The following is a 20,448-nucleotide window of genomic DNA, read 5'->3' on the forward strand; positions in this document are numbered from 1 at the left end:
TCATGATGAGAAGTGCAGGCCACATGGTCACGGGGGACCCCAGGGTCAGGCTTTCAGCTTCCCTCAGGGTGAGTAATAAGCCAATAGATGTTTTCCAGAATGAGCCTAGTTATTTGCTGAAGAGGGTAGATTTTAGTCTGGAACCCTGGAAACCGCGGCTGTGTGTCTGCTGGTCAGGGCTCGCCACCGACTTCCTGCTTGGTCTCTTCCGTAGTGTTACCTCCTCCACCAGACTTTCATAGTCCAGCCAGAGTGACTTTTCTAAAACTGAAATCTGGCCCTGGCTAAAATCTGAACGTTAATTTGTTCAATCACAATCCTTCAACACATATTTAATAAGCACAATTACATGCTGGTTTCAGGTCTTGAGGATTCAGCAGAGACCAAGATAAAAAGTAATGGCAAAAACCACAATTACTTTTGCACCAACCTGATATTACACATATATGTGTATGTAAACATATATATTTTTAAGTGTAAAAAAAGAATTAAAAATTAATTATAGGAATCTATATAAAATATATATAAATATAGATAACATTATATATGTGTGAATATATAAGATATAAATATTTAATTTTCTTTTCTATTTCTTACCTCAACACTTTTAAAGGGTGCGTTGGCATTTGTTAATTTTTAACTTGTCCACAGAATACGGTGAATTAGTTCTCCTGGGCCTTAAGAACCAAATGGCTGAGCTGCTTGTTGGCAGCATGAACTAGAAAAGCCATCTCTTTTTGTGGGCCGAATTCAAATACGAAAATTTTCAATACATCTAGTAAATGAGAGGGGCAGTAAACCAAATATTGCCTCCAAACCCTGAAGAGGTACGCCAAGTGACCTCTTTTAATGGTAGACGGTAAAAAGGATAGAAAATGTCACTTAATTCAGAGGGTATCTCAAGTGTGCTGAATGCCCCAGGACTTGACTGACTGGGTAGGTTCCTGAATTTTATGAAGTTTATTTCCTACGCTCTGGTACACACGTATCCTACTAAATCATATCGGGTGAGGGTTAATTCTGGCTCTCCAGCTCTGTCAGGCCAGTCTCCTCCGAGCAGTAGACAGTGCCGTGTCCTGTGGACGGTAGAACATTCCAGCTTCCTGCTGAAGGTGTGTTCCGGAGTTCTATATTGATTAAAATAGAGAAAAATAGATTTGCCTGATGAAAAGCTGCATACTGGTTTCCAGGAGCTGCGTTGGCTTTCTCCAGCCGATGAGTGTTTTTTCAACAGCAGCTATAACGTTCAATTACTCTTTTGTCATTTTCCAAAACCCACCTGCTTTTTGCAGACCAAGAAAAGCTAGTGAATGGGTATGCAGGCACATGGTAATAAAATTCAAATGAACTTATATTTGTTTGTATGAAGGCTTTTAAATCTTCTAGAGACAATACCTCCCTTCATTCCCCTAGAGCCTTAACTTCAAGGGAGATTTTAATTCTAGGGTACCATACAGGAAAGTTGATTCAAGGCAAGCATTAGCTTCTAGTATCCCATCTCTTAGCTATATTTTCACTGCTCTCATCTCTAACAAGGCTAAAAAATACGCACAAATTTTCTTCTTCCCTCGAGGTCTGTTATTTGGAACCAGTGATGGTACTAATTTATGTAGTAGGCTGGTTTCTTAGGTGAAAGCAACAGAAACCAAATCTGGATAATTTAAACAGAAAAGGGGAGGTATTAAAAGGATGTTGATTAGAGAAAAGCAATTTAAAATCGTAAGCCGGAAAGAAACCAGCTTTATCTTTCTGCTGATTCCTTCATTAATAATGAATTTAATATGTCTTTATTGCGTTAAAGTTATGAGGCTGGGAGATCTGTTTTGACTGAATGTTGTACTTTGACAATTTTTGGAGAGTCCATGTAGATGTCTTAGTAAACCCCTTTCTAAAATTAATTAGGCTGCACTGAATTTTGCACTGATGGATGCCAGGTATTTCTCGGGCTCTTGGAGACAGTGTCAAATAGCAATACACACTTACCGCTGCTGATTCTGTTTCTCTGTTCTTTTCCCTTCTTGGAGTCTGTTTTTGTTTTTGTTTCTGGTTCTGGGCTACATCTATTTGTCCAAGTATACTTTGTCTAATTTAAATTTGGTCCATATTTATTTTTTTACAGACGTTCAGGGACTAGCATTAATAAGTACCTGGCCTGTCTCTACTGAGGTCGCCGCCCTGTGTACTTGTGAGTCTGGCTGGTGCACAGCTGCTGTGTTACTCTGCTTTTGTGGCAGCAGTGAATGGAGATCTGATTCTATGCACTGACTTTTGTCACCGCTGTTGGGATGACAAGGATCTATTCTTTTTAGGCATGTCTATACATTGTGAGCTTTGCTGCTCTGCTAAAATGCTAGTGTACAAAAGACAGTTCTCAATGTCCTATCTTCTAGAGTTTTCCGTGAAAGAGGAATTATTTACTTGGTTTAAAAAGTTATAATTACTCTATGTGGTTGAGACTATCCTGAGTACAATGAAGACAGAGAAGTATGGATGTTGGAGCTAGGTAATAATGGGATGACATTATTTAGCAAGGAAGAGAAAGACTAGATTTTCTTAAAGGAGAGCATCTTGTTAAAGAAGCAATACAGAAAAAACCTGATATGATATTTAAAGTTTGTAGAAGGTTTGCAGAAAGAGAATTTTATTTGCCTTGGATTAATACCTAAAGATAAATGAATCTGAAAAGAAGCAATAAAATTGCTAAAAGTGTTGACAATGTTGGATCAATCTTGACAGTTTTATTTGTAAAATTTTTTTTTTTAAAAAAGAAAACTCAGGAATACTGTGTTAATGCCTGACTATAATTATTTTTCCTCTGTTAAAAATGACAAGTTGGACTTTTAGTCCTCAATCTGTTCTTAATAAGTGATAGTAGATTATCCTTTACCTTTGTGTTATCTCAAATGGCAGAGATTATATAGCTAATCAAAATAACTTTCTATGCTTTAGGCTGACTGTGATTTGTTTGTTTGTTTGTTTTTCAAAAGCCAGGTTCTTGCTCTGTCACCAAGACTGGAGTGCAGTGGCATGATCATAGCTCACTGTAACCATGAACTCCTGGCCTCAAACAATCCTCCTGCCTCAGCCTCCCAAAGTGTTTAGATTATAGGCATGAGTCATTGTACCCGTCCTGTTCTTGATTATTAAACAAAGAAGTAAGCAAGCAAACAAAGAATAAAAGTTACTTCTGAATAGGCTAAGTTTTCCTACAATGGTGTTACCTTCTGCTGGGTTTATTTTTAAATGCTACAGGATCCCCTTATTAATAGGTGACCACACCACCTACTATGACTATTCACTGATCACTAGCCTCTGTGTGCTCTGAACCAAGGAACCACGTACCTGTGTTAATTGTTTCAGTTTTCTTTCCCAAGATCAGATCTTAGCTTCATAATTTTCTTTTCTTAAAATGTTTTGCACCTAAACAAACTGTGTGGTTCCTCTGAAGTTCTTCCCAGATTAAAAATTGATTTGTTTGTTTCTTTAACTTTATCAAAAGAGGGAGGCTAAAAATAATTAGCTTCGGGTTGATCTATTTTTCTTAACTCGTTCAAACTAATATAAGAGCTACATGGGAAAAGGTCAAATAAATGAGGCTCAGTTTTTCCTAGGTTAGTTCTGTGCTGGTAAACTCTTCCTGATAAGTGTGTTTCAGAGCTTGTTACAATTTGGCAGAAGGGATTGGAAAGCCCTGGATATTTGTTAAAAACTCTAACTGTTCATAGACTATTCTTACCTTCAGGGGAAACGTTGATCAAATCCTCAGAAAGTAATTATATACTATACCCTAGTGGAAAATTTTACTTTCCTTCATTCTGATTTTGTTAGTTATTACAATAACTGCAGCCAGTCTGTCTTCTCATAAACCAGTGGTCTCAGTCCTTGTCTTATGCTTGCCTGAAGGCTCTGCTATAAGCTACAATTCTAGAAATGGATCTTTATCAAACAAAGATAGTTTCAGAAATTTACTGGAAAAGACGGCACGAGAAACTTCTATACCTATTGTTACTTCCAAAACTAGACTCACGTATACACGGCTTCTGAGCGGACATTGCTTGGGCAACTGTCAGAGTGTCCCATGGGACAAGATTTCCAGAACTCCTTCCAGTCTAGAAAGACATGAACTCTTGAAAACTAGACTGCTCCCCAATATCTAGTGAAGCAAAACTTATTTAAGAGAAATGATGAACTGATGAGAATACAAAACCGTAATTTTTTTATTGAAATAATGTTAGCATTAGTTTTGATATTATATCTTTTTCTTCTTTTTTAGTTCCCTGCATGTGTTGCATGTCAATGTTATATATATACACATATATATATATATTTTTTTCCTTTTTTGAGATGGAGTTTCACTCTTGTTGCTCAGGCTGGAGTGCAATGGCACGATCTTGGCTCACCGGAACCTCTGCCTTCCAGGTCCAAGTGATTCTCCTGCCTCAATCTCCTGAGTAGCTGGGATTACAGGTATGCACCATCACCCCTGGTCTATTTTTTTTTTTTTTTCTAGTAGAGATGAGTTTTCTCGATGTTGGTCAGGCTGGTCTTGAACTCTGGACCTCAGGTGATCCGCCCACCTTGGTCTCCCAAAGTGCTGGGATTAAGGCATGAGCCACCATGTCCAACCAATGTTATATTTTTGATAGGTATACAATCAATATTGCTACTTAACCTATTCTGAACTCTTTTATCTCTAATCTTATTTTAGTAGGAAATTTTAAAAAGGGTATCTTATTCTCATTGATCCTTCAGTAGTCAGCAACAATTATTTTTACTGAATCTCTTTTCTTTTAGTGGCAATGTAGTTACTTAGTTACTTACATAGATTCAACAAAGCCTTTTTAACAAACAATTAATTTTACAAATTAATTGACAAATACCAAATTATTTTATTTTTTAGAGTGCCAATAAATTTATTTTAATATGTATGACTAGTCCACCATTAAAAAAACAAGAGTTGTACTTCCTATGTGAAACCAATGTCTAAAAAACCTCCTAGGAAGCTGGTCTTGTGTCTGTTCCATGGTTGATAGAGACCCAGCCTTACAGGAAGTAAGGTCACTTTCTTGCAGGCCCATGGTTTCAGAAGATTTTTGAGACCTTGACAACAAAGGAATGTACCCACATTTATACGTTCTGCAGGTAAAATCTAATGGAGATGAATTTATTGGGTTTGGTTTTCTATTATTAGGATAGAAGAGTAACTAAAAATATCTTGGAGTAATGAAGACTGTTGAAAAACTGTTCCTACAACATCTTTAGATAGAAGTTAATCTCCTGTTCTTAAGTAGGTACAGCTCTAAATTTCCTGGTTATACATCACAAGTTGTTTTCTAAATGTTAAATAATGCTTCTTGCTGCATCTATGTAAGTGTACAAGGCTGAACCACCATGAGATCCTTAGTAATAGCAATGAAAGAATGATTAATGAAAAATGTCCTTAACTTGTAAAGAGAAAAGGATGACTGCATGTCCTTTCATTGTCAGATAGGTCCATCTTTGACTCAGTAGTTGCTATTTGTCAAGATATTAGTCAGTTTGAGCTGCTATAGCAAGAAAACATAAATTAGGTGGCTTAACCAATAAATATTTGTTTTTCACAATTCTGGAGCTGGGAAGTCCAAGATCAAGGTGCTGGCAGATCCAGTGTCTGGTGACAGCCCACTTCCAGGTTCACAGATGGCTGTCTTCTCATTGTAGTCTTACATGGCTGAGAGGAAGATAATCTCTTTCATGTCTCTTGTTATAAGGGCACTAATCTTATTCATGAGGGCTCCACCCTCATTATGTATTTGCCTCTGAAAGGCCCCACATCCTAATACGGTCACAATGGGTAGTAGGGTTCCAACATACAACTTCTGCAGGGATAAAATAATTAAGTTTGTACATCTAGATCGACGTTAATTTTTAGTAAACTGAATGGCATGTAAATTATTCTCTAGAACAATGCAATTGATTTTTTTCTGTAGACATGTAAATTAGTCTCAGTAAAAAAGATAACACTAAAGATTATGGTTTCATTTACCTGTTGGACATTAAGCAAGTTTTTATCTAAAGTAACTTTTTTTCTTTTAATGACTGTAAGTATTTCTATCTTTCCTTTAGTCCTTTGAACAAGCTTTATCTTTCTTTTGATTCCTCATTCATGAGTTTCTTTAATATGTGGTCAAAGACACATGCACACACACACAAATATATCCCAATGAACCATGGCTTAATACCTGCCAAAATGGCTAAAGTTAAAATGTTAACAATGCCAAATATTTACAACTAAAATTCTCTCATATTGCTGGTCAGAATATAAATCAATCATTTTGGAAAATGTGAGTAGCCACTAAATTTAAACATACTTAAACCCAGTGACCTACTCCTGGGTATACCTAGCAGAATCTGTACTTGTGTCCGCCAAAAATCATACACAATAAGCTGTGTAGAAGCTTTAATTGTAATAACCCAAAATTGGGGGCAACCAAATGTTCGTCAACAAACTATATAAATTGTGTTATAAATACACAATGGAAATCTAGACATCAGTTTAAAAACTGATCTGATGCATGCCTCAATAGAGGCATGTGTGGATGGATTGTACAAACACAATGTTGAGTGAAGGAAGCTAGGCACAGAAGACTACATACTGTGTCATTCCATTTACATGAAGTTCAACAACAGGAGAAACTTGTCTCTGGGAGAGAAGTTAGGATTGCCGTTCCTAAGGAAATACTGAGAGAGCGCTCTATGAACAAGACTTTTGCATGTTGAAAATACTCTATATCTTGATCCAGGCAGTGGTTACAGAGGGAAGTAGATATGTAAGCTATTATTGACCTACATTCTTAAGACTCTTTTCTGCGTGTGAATTATAACTTAATTTTTTAAATCAATTTTGGTTAATTTACAGGATTTCTGGAGGATGGGTGGCACAGAAGACCAGGTTCTAGGCTGCATAGTCAGGAAAAACATTTCTGTTGTGTTATAGAGTAGGCTGTGGATGACTCTCTTGCTGCCACTGGCCACAGCACTGCAACTTACATCCCGTAGAGCTCTGACACTAGACGTCAGAATCTACCACTTAAGCTACAGCCACAGCTGTCTCTGAGCCACCCCTGCTCCCTGACCCCTGCCAGAATGGATTCTGCAGAGAACAGCTCACTTGTGACCCAGCTTGCAATTTAAAGTCTGGGCCAGGAGTATCTGATTAGCAAGTACTTGCCCTTAGTTGCAAGAAAGGTTGGGAGGGAGAGAGAGCATCTGCTACTATTTCATAAACCAGGGCGATGACTCAATCATCAAACAGAGGTTGTGATATGAAGCATCCTTCAAGAATAGCAAATGTCTGTAGATGTGAGGTAATTCAACAAGTAACCAATACTTAAAGCATGCCCATAGTGTACTGGCCACTGTGGTAGTGAAGAAAATTCTTAGAGTTGCTTTCCTATCAGATCAGTTGTATTTCCTCACTCAGTTGGGGGAGGGCAAAGGAATCGATGCTCATTCCAAGTGTAGTTGCTGAGAGAATAAGTTCAGATCTTAGTATTTGACTAATTATTTTCCTTGCATAATGATGTGGATTTACTTTTTCTTTTACTAAAAAGCAGGAGTCACAATCACATCTACCTTTTCCTTAAAAGAATAAGATTTATTACTTTTTTTAATTTTTATTTTTTATTTCAATTGGTTTTTGTGGAACAGGCAGTGTTTTGTTACATGACTAACTTCTTTAGAGGTGATTTCTGAGATTTTGGTACACACATCACCCAAGCAGTGTACACTGTACCAATGTGTAGTCTTTTATCCCTCACCCCCATCCCATCCTTTCTCCCGAGTGCCCAAAGTCCATTGTATCATTCCTATGACCTTTGTGTCCTCACAGCGTAGCTCGCACTTATGAATGAGAACATATGATGTTTGGTTTTCTATTCTTGAGTTACTTCACTTGGAATAATGGTCTTCATTTCATCCAGGTTGCTGCAAATGCCATTTTGTTCCTTTTAATGGCTGAACAGTATTCCATGGTATATATATTCCACATTTTTAAAATCCACTCATTGATTGACAGGCATGTGGGGTGGTTCCATATTTTTGCAATTGCAAATTGTGCTGCTGTAAACATGCATGTGCAAGTGTCTTTTTCATATAATGACTTCTTTTCCTCTGGGTAGAGATCCAGGAGTAGGATTGCTGGATCAAATGGTAGATCTTCTTTTAGTTCCTTATGGATCTCTACACTGTTTTCCGGAGTGGTTGTACTAGTTTACATTCTTACCAGCAGTGTAAAAGTGTTCCCTTTTCACCACAGTCATGCCACCATCTATTATTTTTTGATTATGGACATTCTTGTAGGAATAAGGTAGTATCAAATTGTGGTTTTGATTTGCATTTTCCTGATACTTAGTGATGTTCGGCATTTTTTCATGTGTGCTGTCCATTTGTATATCTTCTTTTGAGAATTGCCCATTCATGTCATTAGCCCACTCTTTGATGGGATTATTTGTTTTTTCCTTGCTAATTTGTTTGAGTTCCTTGTAGATTTTGGATATTAGTCCTTTGTTGGATGCACAGTTTGCAAATGTTTTCTCCCACTCTGTGGGTTGTCTGCTTACTCTGCTGATTATTTCTTTTGCTGTGCAGAAGATTTTTAGTTTAACTAAGTGCCGTCTGTTTTTCTTTGTTTTTGTTGTATTTCCTTTGGGGTTCTTGGTCATGAACTCCTTAAGAAGACAATGTCTAGAAGAGTTTTTCCAATGTTGTCTTCTAGAATTTTTATGGTTTCAGGTCTTAGACTTAATTCTTTGATTCATCTTGAGTTGATTTTTTTATAAGGTGAGAGATGAGGATCCAGTTTCTTCTACATGCAGCTTGACAATTATCCCAGCACCGTGTGTTGAATAGGGTGTCTTTCCCCACTTTATGTTTTGTTTGCTTTGTCAAAGGTCAGTTGGCTGTAAGCATTAGACTTTATTTCTGGGCCCTCTATTCTGTTCCATTAGTCTACATGCCTGTTTTTATACCAGTACCATGCTGTTTTGGTAACTATAGCCTTGTCGTATAGTTTGAAGTTGGATAATGTGATGCCTCCATATTTGTCCCTTTTGCTAAGTCTTGCTTTGGCTATGCAAGCTCTTTTTTTGGTTCCATATGAGTTTTGGATTGTTTTTCTAGTTCTGTGAAGAATGATGATGGTATTTTGATGGAAATCCTAAATAATACCTTTTGGTAGTATGGTTATTTTTACAATATTGATTCTACCCATCCAAGAGCATGGGATGTGTTTTTTTTGTTTGTTTGTGTTATCTGTGAGTTCTTTCAACAATGTTTTATAGTTTTCCTCATAGAGATCTTTCACCTCTTTGATCAGGTATATTCCTAAGTATTCTATACATATATATGTACGTATTTTTTGGTAGCTGCTGTAAAAAGTTGAGTTCTTGATTTGAGTCTTAGCTTGGTTGCCGTTGGTGTATAGCAGTGCTACTGATTTGTGTACATTGATTTTGTGTCCTGAATTCATTTATCAGATCTAGGAGCTTTTGGGATGAGTCTTTGGGATTTTCTAGATATACAATCACGTCCTCAGTGAACAGAGACAAGTTGACTTCCTCTTTACTGATTTCGATACCTTTATTTCTTTCTCTTGTCTGACTGCTCTGGCTAGGACTTACAAAGCTATGTTTAATGGTAGGGGTGAGAGTGAACATCCTTGTCTTGTTCCAGTTCTCAGGGGGAATGCTTTCGACTTTTCCATTCAGTGTAACGTTGGCTGTGGGTTTGTCATGGATGGCTTTTATTACCTTAAGGTATGTCCTTTCTATGCCGATTTTGCTGAGGGTTTTAATCATAAAGGAATGCTGGATTTTGTCATATGTTTTTTCTGTGTCTATAGAGATGATCATATGACTTTTGTTTTTAGTTTTGTTTGTAAGGTATATCACATTTATTAACTTGCAAATGTTAAACCATCCCTTTATCCCTAGCATGAAACCCACTTATTTTGAGAAAAAAACAGAAAACAAAAACAGATTAATTTTAAATGATGTAAAATGCTGTTCTTCACACAAATATACAGGGAAATTATTAATCAGGTATTGGCCTGACTAGGTAGGAATGAAAGCCTGTTCTTAGTGGGCATTTAGATTAAGGAGTCAACTAAAGAAGCAGTCTCCCTTATTATTCTACATTTAGAGGCAGGGCTATTTTATTTTATTTCAACAAAACTCTGTTCTCAAAACAGTAGAGATGGCATGCTAGGAGACTACAATGGTAGATGCTAACTGTGTATGTGTGTGGGGTGTGTGTGTGTGTGTGTGTGTGTGTGTGTGTGTAAAAGAGAGAAAGAAATAGAAAGGGAGAGAGAGCAAGAGCAGCAAGCATTTGAAACAAATACTGAAGGCATTGTAGTTGCAGTGCATTTAATAGAGTTTTGGTCACGAGCATTGCACTGCCCATGTATTAGGATGTCAGTAAATATTCCTGGCCTGAACTTGGAGAGTTCTAAAGCTGCCTTTTGTCCTTGAAGTTTATGTTAATAGGACAAAAGGGAGATATTGGTGCTTTGGTAAGAGTATTCATACAGTCATATGACTTCTGAAGAATATCAGATGGGGCCTTGATTTGCTGCTGTAAAAATGAGTAGAAATAAAATCTGTCTTGTATTTAGTACCAAGGAAGCTGTGAATTGAACCGTGTGATATAAACAAAATGAGAATGTGCTGACAACAGTAGATGTTGGCTGACACAGTCTCTGATAAAACCCTGTCCAGAATAACCAAGCATATTTTTGTAGAGCTTTTCTGTGCTCAGTTTGCAGTAACTGTATCATCTGGAGAAAGATGCTCTTTCCAGCAATGTTCTTAATATATAAAGGTCAGAATTTCAAAGTTTTTTTTTAAAGTTTAAACTCTGACTTGGGCTTCATAACTCACATTGGCTTCATTCTCTACTGGGCTTTCTTCATCTGCTGGGAAAGTTGTTTAAAAAGTCTAAGCTGTAACTTTTAAATATTGAGAAGAACATCGCTGGAAAGTGTATCTTTCTGCAGATGATACAATTAGTGCAAATTGAACACAGAAAATTCACTTTTGTTAATACACTACATAATTCATACCACACGCAATTGTTATTTTTGTTGTTGTTGTTCCATTAGTCAAGGCTTTTTGGTTGAAAATGATAGAAATTCAAGTCAAAGTAAAGTAAGGGGAAAAAGTAATTATATGCTCATTCAAAGTCAAAGTTCGGAAGGTGGGCTGATTTTGAGCACAGCTGATTTAATTGAATATTGTCAGGACCCTGTCTCTTCCTGTCTTTATTCTGCTTTCCTTCATGTTGGCTTTATCCTCTACTGAGTTCTCTCTATTTGCTGGGAAAGTTGCCTGCAGCAGCTCTGAGCCTAACAGATTCTTATAGTGCATGGCTCCAGAGGAGAGAGCCAGCTGGCTGCTCTTCTCAACGTTTATATTTGAAATAGCTCTAATTGACCCACCTGAGTCAAGTCCCATCAGATGATTGCCCTGCCTGTGTGGTGGGCTGGGAGGTGGGAAGACCCCTTTGACAAGGTGACAAACGGGGCCAGGGAAGGGAAAGAGTCAGCAGAGGTCTGCGGGCTATCATGTTGCAATCTTGGGGCTGTGAATGAAATGAGGGATGTGTATGGAAACAGGATAGATCTACCACCTGCCTCTTCTCACCCAGCTCTCTCCTTCTCAGACCCCTAAAGAAAGTAAGCAGACTCATCTCCAGGACCATCTTCTTTGGGCACAGTATCATTTCAGCTGAAAGGTGAAGGGCCTTTCTGCTTAAAACGTATATTTCCAGTTACACAGCATTGCCTGGAATCAGTTTCCCTCAGGGCAAATCAATTCATTCCAAATAAATCTTTTACAGCTAAAAAGCCCCAAGTGCAAAAATCTGGCAGGATGGGCTCATTTGTGAGAATGTCAGTCAAGCTTAACTGGCTGCTTTCTGTATGTGACTGAGAGTCAGAAAGAAGGAAGGCAAATAGTTCCCCAGAGGGAAGAATGTCAGTGGGACAGCCCCTGCCCCACATCCAGCCAAGGGACCATGGGTGAAGAGAGGCTAGCTATTGTCGAAGAAGTACTAGAAGAGATTGAGGTCCCAGCTGGAAAAAAAAAATGGTACCTTTGAAGCATCAGAGGCAAGGTTTTTCTCCTTGGCAACCCTCATTTTGTAGATATCATTTTTTGTCATTCAGCTTAAGCAACATCTAGCAATTGACTATGTAGTGGTTTTTGTCATTGTTTAGACACAAAAGTCTAATTTCCTTTCCAGGCAATATAATCCCAACCAGCACAATAAAATAAAAGGAAATCCACAAGAACAACAATAGGAAAAGTTCTATTCACCTAGTTCACTTATTTCTCTGGGTAAATGGCCTAAGTTAAGGAAATCATATAGTTTAATGCAAGAATTTCAAGACGGTTATGATTTTAAAAGACTTGGATAGAGTTTATTCTAAATCAGATTTCATCTTATCAAGCTGTTTTTTCTTTTTCTTTTTTGCCATGGAAGCAGCGGAATTTAATTTACAAAATAAATTTATGATTTTTTTTTTTTGCTTGTAGGTCAAGATACCATAAAAATTATTAACACTAGCACTGAGAGTGATGTTAGCAAGATGGCCAATTAGAAGCCCCTCCCACTCATTCCCCCAACAAAGACAGCCAAAACAACAAATAAACAAATACATTTTGATAAAAATAACTAAAGGAGAATGCCAGAGTACATCAAAGGAGTAGCAGAAACCCAGAAATCCAGGGTTTCTGCTACTCCTTTGATGTACTCTGGCAATCTGTAGCGGAACACAGAAATCCAGGATGGCCACACAGAAAAAGGAAAGAAATGCCTCGCCTCCACCATCCCATCCCCAAGTCAAATCATCAAGGAACCAGGATCAGCAAGGAACTAGGCAATCAACATCAAAAGATAGGAGAAAATAAAACTTTATACATATGTGCTATACTCACACCACACACATACCACATCCACACACATACACCAAACACACATCACACTACACACACACCCCACACACACCACATCCACACACACACACACGACACACACATCACACTACACACACACCACACGCACACCACATCCACACACACGCGCCACACACACATCACACTACACACACACCCCACACACACCGCATCCACACACATACACCACACTTAACACACTGCACACGCACCACATCCACACACATATGCCACACACATCAACACACTATGCACACACCACACACATACACCCTATGTACCATATGCATACACCACACCCTCACTACACACACCATACATAAACATCCACGACACACAATGCACTACACACACACACAGACACCATGCTACACACACACGGCATATACCATACATATATACCCATCACACACAATGCACTACACACACACACATGCAGACACCATACTACACACACACCACATATACCATATATATATACCCACCACACACAATAGCACTACACACACATACACCACATCCACACACAATACATAGAAAACACACTACACACACACACACACCATATCCATGCACATACACCACACTCACAACACACTACACACATACACTATACACACATCACACCCCACACTACACAAACCATACATATACACCCACCACAAACAACACACATCACCACACACAAACACATACACACCACATACATACCATACACATACACCCACCACACACAATGCACTACACCATATACACACATACCACATAACACACACACACATACTACACACAGACCACAGACCACATGACACACACATATCACATACAAACACAGCATACATATGTAAATCTTTTCCTCTGGATGACCCAGATAGAGGATCTCACTAATCCCCTAAAAAAAAAGCACACTCTTCACTGAGTTCTGCCTTGTCACTGTTGAGGGATTTTTTTCTTTTTCCTTTTCTTTTTCTTTTTTTTTTAAGATTGAGTCTCACTCTGTTGCCCAGCCTGGAGTGTAATGGCGCAATCTCAGCTCACTACAACCTCCACCTCCCAAGTTCAAGTGATGCTCCTGCCTCAGCCTCCTGAGTACCTGGGACTACAAGCATGCACCACCATGCTGGCTAATTTTTGTTTTTTTCTTTTTCTTTTTTTTTTTTTTTTTTGTTTTGTTTTTAAACAGTGACTCACTCTGTCACCCAGGCTGTAATGCAATGGCGAGATCTCAGCTCACTACAACCTCCACCTCCCAGTTGAAGAGATTTTCCTGCCTCAGCCTCCCGAGTAGCTGGGAATACAGGGGCACGTTCCACCATGCCCAGCTAATTTTTGTATTTTTAGCAGAGATGGGGTTTCTCCATGTTGGCCAGGCTGGTCTCAAACTCCTGACCTCAAGTGATCTGCCCACCTCAGCCTTCCAAAGTGCTGGAATTACAGGTGTGAGCCACTGTGCCCGGCCTATTAAAGGATATTTTGGTGGGTCATAAAATCGTTTACTATAGTGAAAATGAGGTATGGCATGATGATAAATTTGGAAGATGAATGTGGAACCATAACCTTAAAAGTATCTTTCCCTTTTTTTCAATCCATAGTAGCAGTGACAGCTCTCACCCTTCACAGTTCTCAGGTGCATCCTCACCCTCAGATTTAGTCTCTAACACTAACCTCCAATTCAAAGATTCAAAGACACAGGACTCTCCAAGGAGTCCATATGGAAGAAAAAACCTAGATGAATCTGGAGCACACGATTTTTGTCATAAGAAAATCAAGGGCAGAGCTTAAAAGGATGAAGTAGAAGGCAGCTTCCCACCAGCCAAGTTATGCCAATTTGAGAATGAGTTCAAAACAAAGCTCAAAAGAGAAAAGTCAAGATAACATGCACAAAAAATTGGTTGTAATAATAAAAATGAAAAGAATTGTTTTAATTTTTAATGACTTTTAAATATATAACATAAAATATAAAAATATTTATTAAATATATATTTAAATACAAACATAAAATATTAAAGAAATCTCCATGAATATTTGAAAATGTGATATTCATGGAGCCTTTGTTCTTCAATTAAGAATCTATATATATTTCAAACTGTATGTATGGATTTGTTCCTGTCTACGTAAACGGAAAGGGTGAACAAAAACATGTGAGTGAACCAAACAATCCCAGGAAAAGTAGGAGCTATGCCAAGGACAGGAAGGTCTGATCGGCTCTGCTGATTTTATACAACACACAGGAGAGGAAGGCCCAGCACCTGTGAGTTCTCATAGTAAGATCAGTTAAAAGACAGGCAGCAGGAGGCTTCCGAAAGGACACAGTCACCAAATGTTCTAAAGAAGGAAACTACCCAGACAAACAATCTCCCATTTTCTAGGAAAGGAAAATTTCTACCAATTATAGCTACTAATTTTAATAAAATATTAATAATAAATACTTATTTTTTTTAAATATCAGCGATCTATGTCTGTATACCAAAACGTACAGTTATTCTCACAAAACTTAAAGAATATCCCATATGAAGAAAAGCACATCTCAAAAACTGAGAATCTTCATAAAAGGCAAGGACCTGAGAGTCCCATAATAAAAGGAGTGCAGATAGTTTTACAAAACAGACTCAGCCTGTTATCAACACTTGGGTTTTAATTGTCTTGGATTTTGCCATCCAAGAACTTGTGATTTCTACCCAAGAAGCTATAATATCAGCAATAACCTTCATTTTTCTTTAGGTCTGGTACGGTTACAAAAATCACAAGCTAGTAATAAAGCAATGGCTGGCAGGATTATTGAAACTCCTAGAAAATGTAAAAAATAAAACCCCGGGAACGTGCAGGATAAGAACAAAATGTAAATTTTATCTCTTCTGTTCATAATAGTTTGGTATAACAGCTTTCATTGGTTTTGTAAACTTTGCAATATTTTACACATTTGTGTTTCTTATGGGATGTAAAGTACTTATACACCTTCATTTTAATTAAAATGTAAAAGGCCTTTAATTAAATTTTTAATAAATGTTTAAATGTTTGGAGAAATCTAATTGGTAACTCTCATAAGACTTTTTTATTTCTTGTATAAGTGCCATGAATTCTTTAGGGAAATGCCGCCTTTTTTAAAATGGCAATTGATTGGTTGGGCAAAGTGGCTCACGCCTGTAATCCCCGCACTTTGGGAGGCCGAGGCGGGTGGATTACCTGAGGTCAGGAGTTCAAGACCTGTATACTTGTATTTCTGTATACCTGTATTCAAGGCTAGTCTAGCCAAAATGGTGAAACCCCGTCTCTACTAAAAATACAAAAAATTTGCACAACGTGGTGGTGTGTGTCTGTAGTCCCAGCCACTCGAGAGGCTGAGACAGGAGAATCACTTGAACCTGGGAGGCGGAGATTGCAGTGAGCCGAGATAGCACCATTGCACTCCAGTCTGGGCTACAAAAGCAAGAAACTCCGTCTCAAAAAAATGGGTGCAATTGATTAATGAATTAAAATTATTTATTAATTGAACATTAAACAATTGACAACCCTTAAGAACATATTTTCTTCAAACATTAAAGCTCCTAGGACATTAAAAAGTCTATCAACCTCTTTCTGCTCTGAGTCTCATGGCCTCAGCAGCACTAGATCCAGTCTCAGTTAAGGCGACTTAATTACTATAGATTATTTGACTCAGTAAAAATACATTGAACATAGATTGTACACCACATCCCATGTGCTGGCATGTGTAACCCATAACTCAAAACACCTGCTCTCTTGACCAATCCCAGCTATACCACAGTAATAACTGTGGTTCGCACCTCTTGCCCTATGTCTGGGAATAAAGTAGGGGATAGAGTGATGGGTTCTGTTACGGGGTATGCTAGAGAGACAGCTTCAGACATCAAGGAGGACTTGAGAGGTAGAAGTGCTTAAAAAATAGAAAAGAAAAATCTATTTCCAAATCGTTCCTTCCTCACAGCATTAAACTAATAAATGTCTGCATCATGAAGCACCATGTTCCAGAAACTCCATTTACTTGCTTCTGTTCACACTCCAAAACATGTTTTAGAGGCTTTCATAAATTAGCATGAGATGTGCAGCAGTTGCACATAGTAGTAGCTAAGAAATACTTTTCTATACTGAACAATTCATTTTTTTCTTAAAATTGTATCTAATAGGTGTGGATGTAATGTCTCAATTACTTACCCAGACAACTAAAGCAAGAAGGAACATTGGAATTGTAAATTGTATTGTTTTTATTAAAATTGTGGTAAAATTTAATTAAAATGACAAAATGTTGTTTCAGTTTACCTCATCTTGATTCTAAAATCTCAATTGTAGGTATAATTTATTAGTTATTGTTTTATTTTACCAGTTATTTTAACAACATATTCCAAATATGCTTGTAAAAGAAATAACTTTTTGAAAATGATATTATAATTTTATATTTCATTTATTTTAATTATTAGTAGATATAAATATATTTAAATTCCCCTGAACACAATTATATTGTTTAATACTAAATCACTGAGAATAACTACAAGTCAAGAATATGGTAGGAATTGATCATTTGGATTTCACAATATAAAACAAATCATATAATTTTTTCATCTGCCTAATGATGAAACTTGATCAAACATATATCAAAGGGGTGGCGGATGGGAGCTGAACAATGAAAACGCATGGACACAGGGAGGGGAACAACACACATCGGGGCTTGTTGGGGCGGGTGGGTTAGTGGGAGGGAGAGTATTAGGAAGAATAGCTAATGCATGCTGGGCTTAATACCTAGGGGATGGGTTGATAGGTACAGCAAACCACCATGACACACATTTACCTATGAAACAAACCTGCGCATCCTGCACATGTACCCCAGAACTTAAAATTTAAATTTAAAAAAAGGAGATGGGGGAGGTAAAAAGAAAAAGTTGTATAAGAACATCTTTAAATAAACGCTTAAACTCAAAATCTGAAAATAATGAGAGAAACTAGACCTTAAAATCTTTCATAAAAAATTAATTAATGGTGAAAAGATTATTATCAAATGCACAGCTTAGTCACTTTAGAGAGAATCCCTGCAACTTCACATTCTGTATTAAATGAGGAAGTAATTACTGATCATGACACATCACTTGCCCACATAAAATTATTAAACTGAAAAAACTGAATAAATGGCAGTCAATTAATAGCATTAAACAAAGGCAAGTAAACACCAACAGAAAACATTGATATGTTCTTAAAACAGTAATATTATATGTCTACTTAAGCAAGTATAATACTTATCTGGAAATAATAGCAAAATAGTTAAAATAAACAATGGGAATTTTGTAGAATCTGCCAAAGCAGCCACTGATGGCAGCCCAAGGGCAGAATTGAGGCAGCAGCACAAGTCTGATTGTACCACTCAATCAATATGGTAAAGACAGCGATTTTCTCATGAGATGAGTTAGGTAGTGGGATATGAGCTGTCTTGAAGGAACTCAACACAAGAGGGCTACTGGAGCTGGAGGACTCCAGGAGGAAATTGCTGTAGGGGGTAGGCTGCTTAGGGCTGAAATTTGGGGATCACAAAGCATTAGTACGTGTGGTAGCCAGATTCCAAAATTGTCCCCCAAATCCCTGCCTCCTGCTATTCACACCCTGTGTGGTCCCCTCCCCTATTATACAAGACCTGACCATTATAGCAGAAGTGAGAGCATGTCACTTTTGAGATTGAGTTACAGAAGACACTGTATGCAGTATTCCCCACCCCTGTTTATCCACCGACTATCTGTTCCCCCAAGGGAAAACCCTTGGTGGATGCCTGAAACTGCAGATAGTACAGAACCCTATATACACTATGTTTTTTCTGGCTGATAATTGACCCAGCTCATAAGTGAATCATGGCTGGGCAGCACATACAGCATGAATCCACTGGACAAAGGAATGATTCATGTTCTAGGCAGGATGACAGGACAGTGCAAGATTTCCTCACGCTATGCAAAATGGCATGCAATTGAAAACTGATGAATGGTTTCTTTCTGAAATTTTTCATTTAAGAGTTTTGGCCTGCCATTGGCAGTGGTGACTGAAATCACAGAAAGGGAAACTCAGATAGGAGGGTACTACTGCATATCTACATATCTATACTTCTGTCTCTATCTATCTCTATCTCCATCTCTCAGATCACTCCTCTAAGGAAAACCAGCTGCCATGTCATGAGCAACCCCGTGAAGAAATCTATAATGTGATGAAGTGAAGCCTCCTGCCAACAACCATCTGAATGAGCTTGGGTTTCTGTTTATATCCGCCTGCCTCAGTTAAGCCTTAAGAAGGCTGTATCCTAGCTCAACTTGAATGCAACTTCATGAACCAAAACCACCCAACTAATTCTGTTCCAAAATCCTAACTCTCAATTATACAAGAAAACAATTCTTTGTTGTCTTAAATTGCTGCCTTTAGGGATCATTTGCTATGCAGCAATAGATAAGTAGATTAGATAGATAATTCCTCAAGGAATTGTGCAGGATAGATAGCCTTATAGGAGCAAAGAAACAAATCACTAACATGCTTTACAAATTATTCACCTGTTGATGGACACTTGAGTTGCTTCCATTTTTTGACTATTACAAATAATGCTGCTATGAACATGGGTGAACAAATCTCTCTTCAAGTCCCTGCTTTAAATTCTTTTGGGTGTACACCCAGAAATGGCATTGCTGAATCATATGGTAATTCTACATTTAATTTTTTTAGAAACCACCATACTGTTTTCCATAGAGGCTGCACTGTTTTACATTCCCATTAACAGTGCTTCATTCCAATTTCTCACATTCTCACCAGTACTTGTTATTTTTGGTTTTTTCTAATAGTAGCCATCCTAATGGATATAAAGTATTACATGGTTTTGATTGACATTTCTCTAAAGATTACTGATGTTGAGCATATTTTCATGTGCTTATTGGTCACTTATGTATCTTCTTTGGAGAAATGTCTATTCAGGTCTTTTGCCCACTTTTTAATCAAGTTTTTTTAGCTTTCTTGTTTTTGGGTTGTAGTTCTCTGTATATTTGGAATATTAACCATTTATCATATATAGGATTTGCAAACATTTTCTCCCATTCTGTGGACTGACTTTTCACTTTGTTGATTGTGTTCTTTGATGCACAGAAGTTTTAAATTTTGATGTAGACTAATGTATTTATTTTTTCTTTTGCTGCCTATACTTTCCCTATGTTTTCTTCTAATAGTTTCATAGTTTTAGCTCTGATAATTGGGTCTGAAATCTATTTTGAATTATTTTATACAGTGGAAAGAAGAGTACAACTCCATGTTTTGGCACGTGGATACCCAGTTTCCCAAAAATCATTTGTTGTAAACATTGTCTTTTCCTTGATTGAATGTCTTGGCACCCTTGTCAAAAGACAACTGGCATATATGTGAGAATAAATTAGAGTTTTTAATACCTGAAGTTGTCTGGAAAGCTACAGGATTTGCCTAAGATATTGTC

General features: G+C 37.6%; 1 long non-coding RNA gene across 1 annotated transcript; it reads right to left on the minus strand.

The window, feature by feature from the left end:
* Positions 1-8,570: 8,570 nt before the first annotated feature.
* Positions 8,571-19,709, minus strand: LOC116549016. The gene is made up of 3 exons (XR_004267672.1): positions 19,569-19,709; positions 11,946-11,955; positions 8,571-8,581 (listed from the first exon to the last, which is right to left on the minus strand). It is a non-coding gene; the product is annotated as an uncharacterized LOC116549016 (long non-coding RNA).
* Between the last annotated feature and the right edge of the window lie 739 nt (positions 19,710-20,448).

This window comes from Sapajus apella, unplaced genomic scaffold (genome assembly GCF_009761245.1).
Source record: "Sapajus apella isolate SASKATOON/1434 unplaced genomic scaffold, GSC_monkey_1.0 scaffold6, whole genome shotgun sequence".
In the NCBI taxonomy this organism is placed as follows: Eukaryota; Metazoa; Chordata; class Mammalia; order Primates; family Cebidae; genus Sapajus; species Sapajus apella.